Source organism: Pteropus medius, unplaced genomic scaffold (genome assembly GCF_902729225.1).
Source record: "Pteropus medius unplaced genomic scaffold, Ma_sr-lr_union100, whole genome shotgun sequence".
In the NCBI taxonomy this organism is placed as follows: Eukaryota; Metazoa; Chordata; class Mammalia; order Chiroptera; family Pteropodidae; genus Pteropus; species Pteropus medius.
Window position 1 is genome coordinate 19,382,325 of NW_024355205.1, and position 13,178 is coordinate 19,395,502.

Here is a 13,178-nt window from a genome sequence, read left to right on the forward strand (position 1 = left end):
CCTCTTCAATAAATGGTGCTGGGAAAATTGGTAAGCCACAAGCAAAAGAATGAAACTAGATGGCTTCCTATCACCGTACACTGAAATTAACTCAAAATGGATCAAAGACCTAAATATAAGATCTGAAACAATAAATTGCAGAGAAGAAAACATATATACTAAACTCTAAGCTCATGGACCTTGGTCTTAGAGAGGATTTTATGAATTTGACCTTAAAGGCAAGGGAAGTAAAAGCAAAAAGAAAAAAAAAAAAAAAAGAAAAAGAAAAAAAAAAGTGCTATATCAAACTAAAAAGCTTTGGCAGTCTTCTAATAGCCAGAGACATTAATTTCAACATCTTCTTGAACTCTCAGCAAGAGCCAGACCACTGTCTGCTGAAGGTCCAAGCACCTTCATCATCAACATCAGCCAAGTGACATACCTGAAAGTTCTCAACACAGAACTGTGCAACAGCCCTTCTAGATACTATCTCTTTTCTTTTATTCACCCAGCCCTGGGAGTGCAGTTGCTTCTGGTAGTTACCAATCTCTGGGATCAGTTTTATAAAATTTCTAATGCCTGTATAAATATCTATCTGTATCACATTCCCCCTATTTGATAAATTTAGCACGATTCCAATTCCATGTCTAAATCCTGATAATATGAATAAGTAATGCATTTGTATATCCATTCATCAAATTATATATATCTGTATTTTTTTGCATGTTCTCACCACTTTTTTCCCCCCAATATTATATTGGGAATCCTAGAGGCAAGAAAGAGACATAAAGAGCATGTAGATTGGAGAGAAATAATTAAAACTCTTTACGGATAACATGATTACCTATATAGGAAATTATAAATCATCCACTATAAAGCTATTAGAACTAATAAGTGAATTAAGCAAGGTTTCAAGGTACAATATCAATATGTAAAACCAATTATGCTTCATATTCTAAAGGTGAACGTTTATAAAATAAAAATTACAAAAAATAGATATTATAATTTGCAACAGCCTCAAACATGAAACACTCAGGTATAAATTTAACAAAATATATACATAAAAGCAGTTATATAAACTGTGCCTCTGTACCTCTGTTCTTGTCCAATCCATATCCATTTATGTCCTTGACAATGATTTTACCTGTTTCATGTGAAAGTGCCACAGGCAATAATATGCCGATTCCTTTAAGCAAGTATTTTTTAGAATGCTAACCTCCGATTTACATTGGCACTGGCTTTATAAGCTGTTTTTCTGTAATAGCATCATGTCCTTTAAGGTAAACAGCATGAACAACTGGCAAACACCAGTCATGGATTGATTTGACAGAAGACTTTTGAAAGACTTTTTTCAAATTCTGGAGTTGAAAATATTTCAGAAAAGTCATCACTATCCTTTCATCAAAACATCAAGATATCCATAGATATCTTGAATATATAATTGTTTAAATCTTGGTATCCTAGCTAAGGAGTTGGGTTGTACATCAAGAAATGAATTTTACAATGGTAGACAGGTGATATCGAACTGGGGCAAATACATTTAGAAAGGGTGACAACTTCATTCACACCACTGGTAAATGGCTCTTCTCCAAGGACTTAAAATTATTCTGAGTGAAGCTTTGGTATTGAAAAAGCAGATGTTTCTTCTAACTATGGTAAAATTTATCAAGTAAGAAAAAAGGGAGAATGTAAGAAAACTAGAGATTTTAAAATAACAATAACAGAAAAATAAAATCAATCTACTCTAAGGAACAAAAGTGAGTGAATTATTCCTGGATTAATGTAGAAAAATCACTCACTGACTATAACAACTATTATGTACATATGGATTTAGGGAGACTTTTGTGAATAAAATGTGTATTCCTAACAATCCATTGGGTCTTTATCCTTTTTCCTGAAATATCGGGGCTTGTGTTTTTTCTAATTGATCAAATTTTACTACAGGTTTTCACCTAACCAACCAATATGCTGATTGGCTGTTCTATAACCTATTTTAATTTGTAGAAAAGAGATTGTTCCATAGAATACACCCTCTGTGTGGGTTTGGATCACCTGAGCTCCAGAATTCCGAAGTCCATCATCTCTTAAGACATTGTATTGACAAATGATGACATGGGGCAGAGGTAAACCACGTAATTTGTTAACAGCCAGCAAAAGGTGAAGCTGTCATGTCCAGAAACCCTGGATATTTTTTAGCCAGTTCTGAACTATCATGTGTTGGATCCTTATAAATGTGGCCTTTAACTTCTCAGGGAGCAAGGAACTTCAATTAACAAACTTGAACTAATGACAATTCTAGAGGTATGTGTTTATTACAAAGCATGGCTTTCTCGAGTGATCTATCTGTAGTAAAATATTCACTCCAAAGCCTGACCATGAGTGATTTGGGCAGAACTAGAAAATGTGAATTTTCTTGATATGATGGTGTATTCATATCAAAAGTCTGAAAGGCAGGATATACTATTAAAGACTGGATATTGAGTTTAATCTTGATATCTCGGTCTCCTAAGAACGGAAAAAAATGAGACAATGTTTGCTTAAATCAATCACTTTAAAAAATAAAATAACTACAATGCAAAAATGTATTCTTAAATTTAAAATCCCTAAAAATACAACATAATATACAACATCTTGATAAGTCCTAATATTAAATAATTTTTAGTACTCAATGTTCATAATTTAAATGTTTTAATTTACAAAACAAATTAATACCAGTCTCTTCATAGAATGCAAAAGAGGATCTTTTATTATAATGTGAATTTTATACTTATACAACCCAGACATAATCTGAAGCTTTGTACATATTTGATTCCCTTTTTCATTATTAAGAATATTTTAAATATATTAGTATAGGAATAAGCATTGAGATATGGGGGAATGCTATTTTGTTTTTCTCTGATGCTGAGACTATGTTAGATCTTGGATAAATCTAAATTATGTGGAACAATTAATTTTTAATTTTTTGAGCACTGCTCTGTTTTTTCTAGGTCTAGACTCTAAGGAAAAATAGAATTTTATAATTTTCTTCAAAGCTAATTTTCTTGCAATATTCTTTTGCTACTGGGACAAAATGATCATTGTACATACCAATCAGAAAATATATATCTGTAACCCATGCTTTTTTATTTTTATTTTTACATAATAATGTTTGGATAAGTTAGTTATAATTGTCAGACTTTCCTAAGGTTGTCTTTTTCCAGAAACTACCAATTTTATATTACTTATGTCTGAAGCGTTGGCATACTCAAGAATAGTCAAACTGATTATTAGCACACTGAAAAAAAATATTGCTCTCTTAATGGTTTGAGTACTGGCCAGGACTTCAGGTACAGTTGTGATTAGAAGTGGTGGTAGGGCATATCCAATTTAAAAGAGAAAACTTTTAATAAGTAACCATTAAGTATGACGTTTCCTGTGTTTTTGTTTATATACTTTTTCAAATTTAGGACGTTCACTTGTATTTTTGGTTAGCTAATTTGTTTCATCTTTGGAAATACTGAATATTATATGTAAACGAACTGTTATTATCAAGATAATCATATGATTTTCTCCTTTAAATAATTAATTTGGAGAACTGTATTAATAGTTGTTCTAATGTTAAACCTACCACACTCTACTAGAATAAACTCAAGGCAATCATGATATATATTTTTTAAATATGTTGCTCAATTTTGTAAGATGGTATTTTAGTTTAGGATTTTGCTTCTGTGTACATAGTATGAATGCCTGTAACTTTTACTTCTCAAAATGGCCTTGTCAGGTTAAGAATCAAGGTATGTCAGCTTCTCAAAATGCAACTTTTCCTATTTTTTGGAAATTGTTTTAGGAGTAGAAATGTTTCTTTTAAAAATATTTGTTAAAATTAGTGTTTGAAGCTGTTTAATCCTGGAGAGAGAGAGACACAGAGAGAGAGAGAGCGAATGTGTGTGTGTGTGTGTGTGTGTGTGTGTGTGTGTGTGTGTGTGTAAATATATTAAAATTACCATTCAATTTATTTCCTGGTAATAAGATAATCATTTTTTATTTCTTCTTGCACCTATTCTTTTTTTAATGAATCTTTCCATTTCACCTAAATTTAAATGTGTTGAGTAAAGATGTTCAATGTATATTATTAAATTTTTATTATCTGCAAGATATTTAGTTATAGTCTTTTTTCTATTCCTTATATTGGTTTATCGTGATTTTCCTCTTTTTTCTTAATCATACAAGGTATATGATTTTTTTCTCTGTCTCACATTGTTTTGAAATAATATTTTATTATTCCATTTTACTGTGATATCTTTTTATTTGTACATTTTCTGTCTATTGAAATATAATAGACAATTAGTTGCTTGTATTTACATTGTACAATACAATGATCTTTTTTTTCAATTATAGTTGGCATACAATAATATACCAGTTTCAGTTGTGTAGCATAATGGTCAGATATTCACATAACTCATAAAGTGATCACCTCACTAAGCCTAGTACCCCCATTTCCTCCTCACATATTTATTACAACATTATTAACCATCTTCCCCATGCTACACTCTACATCTCCATGTCTATTCTTCAACTATTTATTTGTACCTCTTAATCTCTTTCCTTTTTTTGTCCCCCCAATTCCCTCCTATTTAGTATCCCTCTAAATATTTTCTGTATCTATGAGTTTATTTTTGTTTTTGTTGGTGTTGTTGTTGATTCTGTTCTATAGATTCCACATGTTCGTGAAATCATGCGATATTTGTCTTTCTGTATCCCTCCCTTTTCAGCACAACACCCATTAGGTCCATCAGGGCAATATCTTTTTCCATGCCTTTCCTTTTAGTCTGTGTGTCTTTTAATCTGAAGTGAGTCTCTTGTAGGCAGCATATATAAGGGTCTTGTTTTCTTATCCATTCAGCCACTTTATCTTTTGGTTGGAGCACTTAATTATTTTCTATTTGTGGTACTTGTTGATAGTAATGTAATTATTACCATTCTTTGTTCCTGTTTTTGATATATATTTTTTTCTTCAAGAAGTCCTTCCAACATTTCCTGTAATACTGGCTTGGTGATGATAAATTCTTTTAGCTTATCTTTGTCTGGGAAGCTCTTTATATGTCATTCAACTCTAAATGATAGCTTTGCTGGGTAAAGTATTCTTGGTTGTAGATCCTGGGTTTTCATCACGTTGAATATTTTGTGCCAAGCCCTTCTGTCCTGCATAATTTCTTTTGAGAAATCAGCTGCCAGTCTCATGGATGCTCCCTTGTAGGTAAATAACTGCTTTTCTTTTGCTTCTTTTAAGAGTCTCTCATTCTATTTAACCGTTGGCATTTTAATTATGATGTGTCTTGGTGTGGGCCTCTTTGGGCTCCTGGTTTTGGGGACTCTCTGAGCTTCCTGGGGTTTTATGTTTATTTCCTTCACCAGGTTAGGGAAGTTTTCCATCATTATTTCTTCAAATAGCTCTTCAACGTTTTTTTTTTTTTTTTCTTCCCTGGTACTTCTTTAACATGGATATTTTTATATTTACTAGTGTCCCAGAGGCTCCTTAAATTATTACTATAGTCTTGGCTTCTTTTTTCTTGCCATTCTGATTGAGTGTCCTTGGCTTTCCCATCCTTTATATAGGTCACTTGATCCACTTCTTTATTCACTCCGTTTATTGCATTTAATTATATTCCTCATCTCAGATAATGTGTTCTTTTCTGACTGGTTTCTTTTTATAATTTTCATTTCCATTTTTATATTTTTTATTTCTTTGTTAAAGTTCTCACTGTATTTATCTACACTTCCCTTAAGTTTGTTGAGTGTCTTTATAACCAGTGTTTTGAACTCTGCATCTGTTAGATTACTTGACTCTATTACATCTGGATCTCTGTTCTGTTCTCTCATATGGTTTCTGCTTCTTTGTCTTTCCATTTTGGCTGCCTTTCTGTGTCTATTTCTATGTACTAAACAAAGCTCTTAAGTCTCCCAGTTTTATTAGTGTGGATTTGTGAAGTAGGTGTCCAGTGGCCCAGTCCTGAGAGGCGTTCAGCTGCAGGCCAAATTTAGCACAAGCCTGTGCCCCTCTGGAGCCACCTGTTAAGATTCAGCAAGCAATCCACAGATGCTGTGCTTATACTCGCCTCAAAAGGCCACACCAGAAATGGAGGCCAGCTGCCTCCAGTGTGAGTCTAGGCACTGCTCAGCAAGGAGCATCTGACTCACAGAGGATATACCTGGATGTGGCTTGGGTGGGGCTGTGAGTTGGGGGAGGAGGCAGAGTTTCAGGGAATCCTGGATGGAGTGACCTCTGTTATCCAGTTTGATGATGTCTCAGCTATAGTAGCGCTGAGTCTGCCCACTGGGAGTGGGGAGGGCTCAACAGGAAACAATGGTTACCACCGGCACTTCTGTACAGAGCGAGTCTCCCTGCAGCCCTCACTGCGACAACTCAGTGTCCCTTGGTAAGTCCCTGGGGCCCCCTGTGCAGCCGAACTGCTACTGGTACTCAGAGAGAGGAAGTCCATCAACGTGAAAATCCACTCACGGATGTGGCCCCTTTAAGAGGCGTCTGCCGCTGCCGGTACCTCCACCTCTGTCTCATTCAGCTGCTAGAGACCCAGCAGCCCTGCGTCTTCGCCCCATCCTACCTTCTGCTGCTGCAAGGTGATTTCTTGGATTTCTCTCTAGTTGTATGGCTTGTTCATCAAGATCCCAGGCGATTTTTCCTTGCCGTTTGTTCCTTGTTTCTGTCACAACTTTGATTTGGTCACCAAAGGGATGAACAGAGCCTCTATCATCTATGCCATTTTTTCCCCCTCTATCTATACATTTTTAAAGAATGCTTTTATAGGCTACACTAAGGATTAAAGTAACATTTATTAATTTACCAATGTATAATATTAATTATATCCTTATTATCTTCTTGGACAATAGAAAGTTGTTAGAACCTTTTAATATTTTTATTAGTCCCAATGTAGTGGCTATTGTTATTATATATGTCAATTTCTTTCTAATTTTAAATCACACAGTCAGTTTTCATTTTATATTTATATTTTATATTTACCACTTTCTTCCTGTTCTTTATTTCTTCCTGCCGCTTTGATCCTAAATCTTCTCTAATATCCAAAGTGCCAGTATTCTGGGTTGTGAATTCTCTTGAATTATGTTGTCAAAAAAAAGTCCTCTATTTCGTCCTCTGACTTGAAAAATATACTCATATTAGTCTTTCTCACCATATTCTTGGTATATATTCTCTCTATTTTGTATTTTCTATCTTTCAATCTCTGTACAACATTATAAATAATTTTTCTGATCTATCTTTTAATTTGCTATATTGTTGTACTGCAGTCAATGTACTAACCACCTAAGTCGGATGGTTAGGAATGAACCCTAATGTAAACTAAGACTTTGGGTGATCATGATGTGCCAATTTAAGTTAATTGTAACAAATGTACCACTCTAGTGAGGGATGTTAATAAGCGTCTGTGGAGGCAGAGGCTATATTTGAAATTTCTTACCTTCCCAGTTTGAAAATGCTGAGCATTTTACTTGCTCTATCACTGCTGCTGCTAAATTCTCTCCAGCTATAAACCTAAAACTGCCCTAAAAATATAAAATCTTTAAAAAAAACTAATTTCAAGATTCAGTTTTTATATTTAATGCTTTCATTCTTTTAAGATGTATTTGTGCATTTTTCAAATCTCTCTTAACACTTTTTTATAGTTCTTCCTTTCATAAACACATAAAATATATTATTTATATTAGACACATTCCATTAAAACATTTTTTCGAATTATAACAATATCTGAATATCTGGGTGTTCCTGTTACCTGGTTCTTATTTTTCTATTTGTCTGTGTTACTGGCTACCTTCAACTCTGATTGTTCAAATAAAAAAAAAAATATTTTTAAGAACAGCTTGAAACCTAGCATTTAGCATCATGTTATCTCTCTCCTAGTGATGGCCTATATTTCATGCTGGCAAACATATATACACATATTATATTATGTTATACAATATGCTGAATGTATATTCTGGATATACTCAGAATATACACAATATTCTGACTTCCTAATTATGGTTATTCCTATAATTTTTTGATTTTTCTCTCATTTAAAAGGTCAGTCTAGTATACAAGAAATTGTACTAGTATTTTAATTAAAAGAGATATATTAAAAGTATGAAATTATTCTTCTTAATGTCCCCAATATAAGTAAAAGAAAATTATTGAAACATTATAATTTAAACGTATGAATCAAATATTGAATGTAAGATGAAAGAAAACAATAAATGAAAGTGTTGAACATATTGCCTGCTGTGTCATGACTGCAGCTAAATTTCCTCCAGCACTGTTTTCAGAATTATCAACTTTCAAGAAATTTGGGGTGTAAAAACCATTTAATGTAGTATATACATCTTCAAACTGAGCTGAGAAATGACACTTTTGGGGCTAGTTTGTAGCTGTAAGTAAAAAAACAACATTTCCTTGATCATTAATTTACTTGTGTATCAAGACAAGGCACGTACTCCCAACACAAAAACAGTAAAAAGGTAAAAATTTTTTACTAACATGATATTTGGATGTTTTCTATGAATTGGAAGTCATGTTTTTCTCCATCATGACATTGACTGGTGATGACTAAACTGTCATTTTTATAAACAAGATTAAAATTTTGATGTAATATTTGTTTTAATCTTAGAAATACTGTCTAACTACTATCTTTTCCTTGATAAAATTTTTCCAGAATGACTTTTTATGGTAATTGCTACATCTTTTTAAATAATCATATTCCTTCTTTGTATCTGCAGAATTACTTTTTCAACTTTATCAAAATATTTCATGTGACTTGCTATTATAGCTCCTAGATTCTGCTTTTTCTTAGGTTTAAGTTTAGTTAGTTTTCACAGAGTATGTTCTATAGAAAATTCAAACCTTTTTCCACTTTCCTAAAGTATCCTCTAGAATATAATTTCAGATATATTCTGTCATAAATTTCATCATTAATTTGTGTAATAGTTGCTTTCATCAATAGATTCCTATGTGCTAGGCACCATTCCAAGCACTGTAAATGTATTATAATATCTAATCTTCATATCGATGCTTAAATGTGCAAATAATTATTATTTGAAGTGAAATATCTTTAAAATGTCACACAATTACCAATTTTCAGAGCCGCCATTTTATCTCAGTCCTCTGTCTCCACAGTCTTTATCCCTAATACTCTGCTAATTAATAAGGAAAGAAAACCAGAGGTAGAGTCAATTTTACTTGAACATTTCTTGTCTTTCCTGCCTTCATTTCTTGACCTATGTGAACATGCCATTTCTCTCTGATCCTGGTCCAGACAGCCTCTGACATTAGTTTTCTCTGTCCATACTGTGTCATCACTGATGTAATTAATTTTTACATAATAAAGCACTCCATATGGTTGATTGAATCTTGGTATGTAAGGCATCTGGCCTAAAATCAAACCAACACAGCTCTTACTTGGTTGATATGATGACTGCATCAGTCCATCTATCATCCATCTTGACAGAGGTCATAGTTATTAAGAGCTGAAATAAAAAAAATAGTTAAATAGTAATATGAATTTAAAAAATGATACCATTAAGAATAAAGTTTACATTGATGACTTTATATTTCTTCTATTTATTTTGAAATACTATATGTATAAAGAAAATCTAATACTAGGTTAGATTTTAATACTAATACTAATTTTAAGACATAATACTAATGTTAACCAATGCACATACTTACATCTCAATAGAATGTGAATTATTCTTCTCAGTGATTCTTTCACTTGCCCTTGATCATTTTTCCTTTCCATTTGCCACACATTTCCAAGTAGTCTATTTCAAATTAGCTTGGTTTAGGTGTCTACTATGTGATTGACATGCACTTAGAGACTGGGAATGCAAATTTGAAGAGACATGTTCTCTGACTTTAAGGAGCTTACATCTATCTGCAGGGGTTGGGGCAGATAGATGTAAGCTCCTTAAAGTCAGAGAACATGTATAGGTCAACAAGAGAAACACAGAATATAGTTGCCTTAACTGAGGTGAGTAGAGAGTAGTGTTGAAATATAAGAATAATCCCTCATTAATCTGCCTAGAGGTTCTGGGAAGAATTTTAAAAGGATTTGAATGGAGACTGCAAGTTTATATGGATGTTTTCTAGAAGGAGTGTGTGTGCACGTGTGTGTGTGTGTTGAGGGTTGGCACTCACATGGGGACAGTTTAACAAAATGTTTGAAGAGCAAAACTGTGAACAGTAGGGCCATTTGAAGGATAAACTTGTAAAAAATTTTGGAAACACAGCTTTATCAATAGCAGCTGATGACAACTCTTATTCATAGGTATTATTGAGTAGTACTCTCTCAATTTTTACATTTCCACTGCCAACATAAAATCTCTCCACTGAAAGCTTCTCTCTCATAGCAAGACTTGCCCCATTTTCTTCTGTGTGTTGGCAATCCTTTGCCTTTGGATCTCACTCTAGATCCCCATCATTGCATTTCTGCTGCCCTAGTCATCATCCTCATTTCTTTAGCATACTGCTGTTCACTGTTTGTTTGTTTTTTTTAATTCAATCTACATACATATTTATGCCTCGCATACTAAAATATAAAAATATAATACTCACTACCACATCTGTATTTTCTTTTTGTCTGACTTCTTATTTCTCATTTTTCCTTCTCAATAAAGCTTCTTGAAAGACTATAATCACTGCTTTAAATTCCTCATCATCTTCACTATTCACTCATCATAAGTAAGTTAGCATCCTACTATTCGTAATTTCTGCTTTCACACAACCAATAAAAATGTCCAAGCTCATGAACAATTCTTTCAATATTTCAGGATTCCTCTACTGTTTCATTCTGCCACTACACCATTCTTGAAATGATCTTCTCTCTTCATTTCCCTTATATCTCTGAGGATCCTTAATCACTTGGAATGACTAAGTCACTATTCTTTCACCACTTTTTAAACTAGCTACATTTCAGAACTCCCTAAGTCACCCAACCTGTATGGACTTCCTCTGGCTGCTTACTTCACAAAGTGCACAGATCCCCCAGAGCAAAGTGGTATGCCCATTCTTGTAGACCGTATTCCCAGGACTCTGGACTTTGAGCCTTGAACAGAGTCTTTCTACTTTTAATCAATTATCCTGTCCACTGTAATACCCGACACAGAGAAAAAATACAAAATGTCTTACTTCAGCATAAAAACTAAAGTATTTTTCTGGAGCACATTTTGATCTGGAAAAGGGATAGAAATGTTATTGAAGAAAAAAAAAATGAAAAAGTGACTACCCATTATTCAGTTATATACTGTTAAGCAGGAGACAATTCGAAGAAAGCAGATTATATCTTAACATTTAATTGCACTAAATGAAATCCGTATGGTCTTTTTACCTCTATCCAGGATGTTAGAAAAGCATAGTTTGAAAAGTATTATTTGAGTCTTGCAGGAAAAAGAAGACATTTCCATCAATATGTAGGCAAGTTCAAAATGCAAAGAGACTTTTATATTTACCATGAAGCTTAATCTTCATCCTGTAAAACTTGTAATTTCTGTCAGTGGCTGGGTCAGAAACTCTCATAAATTATGTAACGAAAATGTTTTAAATTCCAAATGTTAATAAACTTTTATTTAGACTGAGATTTTAAAAAGTTTATTAATTCATGTTTCATTAAAGAAATGAATTTCAGATGCAGAAACATGATACTTAATTTGTAGATCATGACAAAGAATAGTCAATTATATACTATAAAGTGAATTTTCTAACATATCACATTTACCAGTTCTACCCAAACACCAACCGCCACTATGGATATAAAATAAGCCCCTTCTTAATGATTCTGGCTCTTGTTTTGGCACATATATATGAACAGGAATGTTGTTAAATGTTGCATCTCTCACGGTTACTTTTTCATCTGATATTGGCGGAATACATTGAAAGCTTTCTAAAAACATTACAGATTCCATGTAGTGGTTTAGTCCCAACATTTCAGCAAGCTAGGCTTAAAATAAAACACACATGTGCACACATACCTCCTAAGTGTCAAAATGTTTTTGAATAAAGAAATGCAAATTAATATTCAATATGACCCAAAGAGACTTAATTACTTTTTTTTTCAGAAAAATCAGCCATGATAGCACCAGAAGATATAGAAATTCAGATGCCGAATTGCGATGTGAGACCAATCCTCGTTTATTCACTCATTCAATAAGAATATTATTATAGAATATATAATTCTGTGCTAAATGCTGTAAATACCCCCACAGAATCAGGCAAACTTCTCATCCTCAAAAAAAATCAGAGCCACATGGAAGATCTAAGTTATAAAATGATGTCCTTCTATAAATAAGAGTAAAATTTGAGGGAATAGTTGTACAGATGTTGGGTAGTGCAAAGGTTTTTAACTTGTATTAGAATTGAGATTCGAAAGGCAAATAGAGTTTAGAAGGAAATCTGAGTAGAAAGCCTTTTTATTAAATAAGATTAAATAAACTCAGCCTGGAGGAAAAAATAATATGTGGTCATAGAGAAGAGCAGGTATTTGCTACCCCTGTATTTCCAGAGTCCATGAAGATGAATGAGAGGAAAGAGTCCTTAAGAGAAGTTTAATAAAAATAAACATGTATTAAAGAAAACTCAGAAACTATGGTAGAAATATTGATAAATTTAGTTAGGTTAATATTAAGAATTTATAGTCACAATATTCTTCACAACTCTACTAATCAAAATGTCTTATAAAGTGATTGAAAAGACAAGCCACAGTGTGGCTAATGCTATTTGCAATACATTTAAATAAGAAAATACTAGTATCTAGCATACACAACAAACTCATTAAAACAAGAAATAGACCAATAATGCAATAGACAAAGTGGACTGAAGACTTCATGACTTCAAGACTTCAATTGTTTCATAAAAGGCCTAGAATGACCGAGGCCCCAAGGAAGAAAAATACTAATTTTTCAAGTGTATAATTCTAAAAGAATAAGTATAAAATAGGATGGTAGAATAAGCACTACTTTAATTTTTGTTCATTTCTCCATATTTTATTAAAATGATGGTAAAAGAGAAATCTGAAGACAATAATGTTAAGGAAGAGAAATGTACATATTCATTAAAAAAATGCATGTAACCAGGAAAAAATACAGACATTCCATAATGGCAAAAAGGTCAGTTCTTTAATAGACATAGCAGTCCTACGTGAGTATGCATGTAGTAACAGCTT

The 13,178-nt window shown here is 32.9% G+C and overlaps 1 protein-coding gene across 6 annotated transcripts in view; it reads right to left on the bottom strand.

The window, feature by feature from the left end:
• Nucleotides 1-13,178, bottom strand: part of AADAC (arylacetamide deacetylase) — a 52,704-nt gene that overhangs the window by 15,705 nt on the left and 23,821 nt on the right. The window contains exon 2 of one of the 6 annotated variants that reach the window (XM_039857522.1): nt 9,422-9,489. The exons of the other annotated variants lie outside the window; for them this stretch is intronic. The gene's annotated coding sequence lies outside the window, so the exon portion shown is untranslated. The remainder of the gene's footprint in view (nt 1-9,421; nt 9,490-13,178) is intronic. 6 annotated transcript variants of the gene reach the window in all.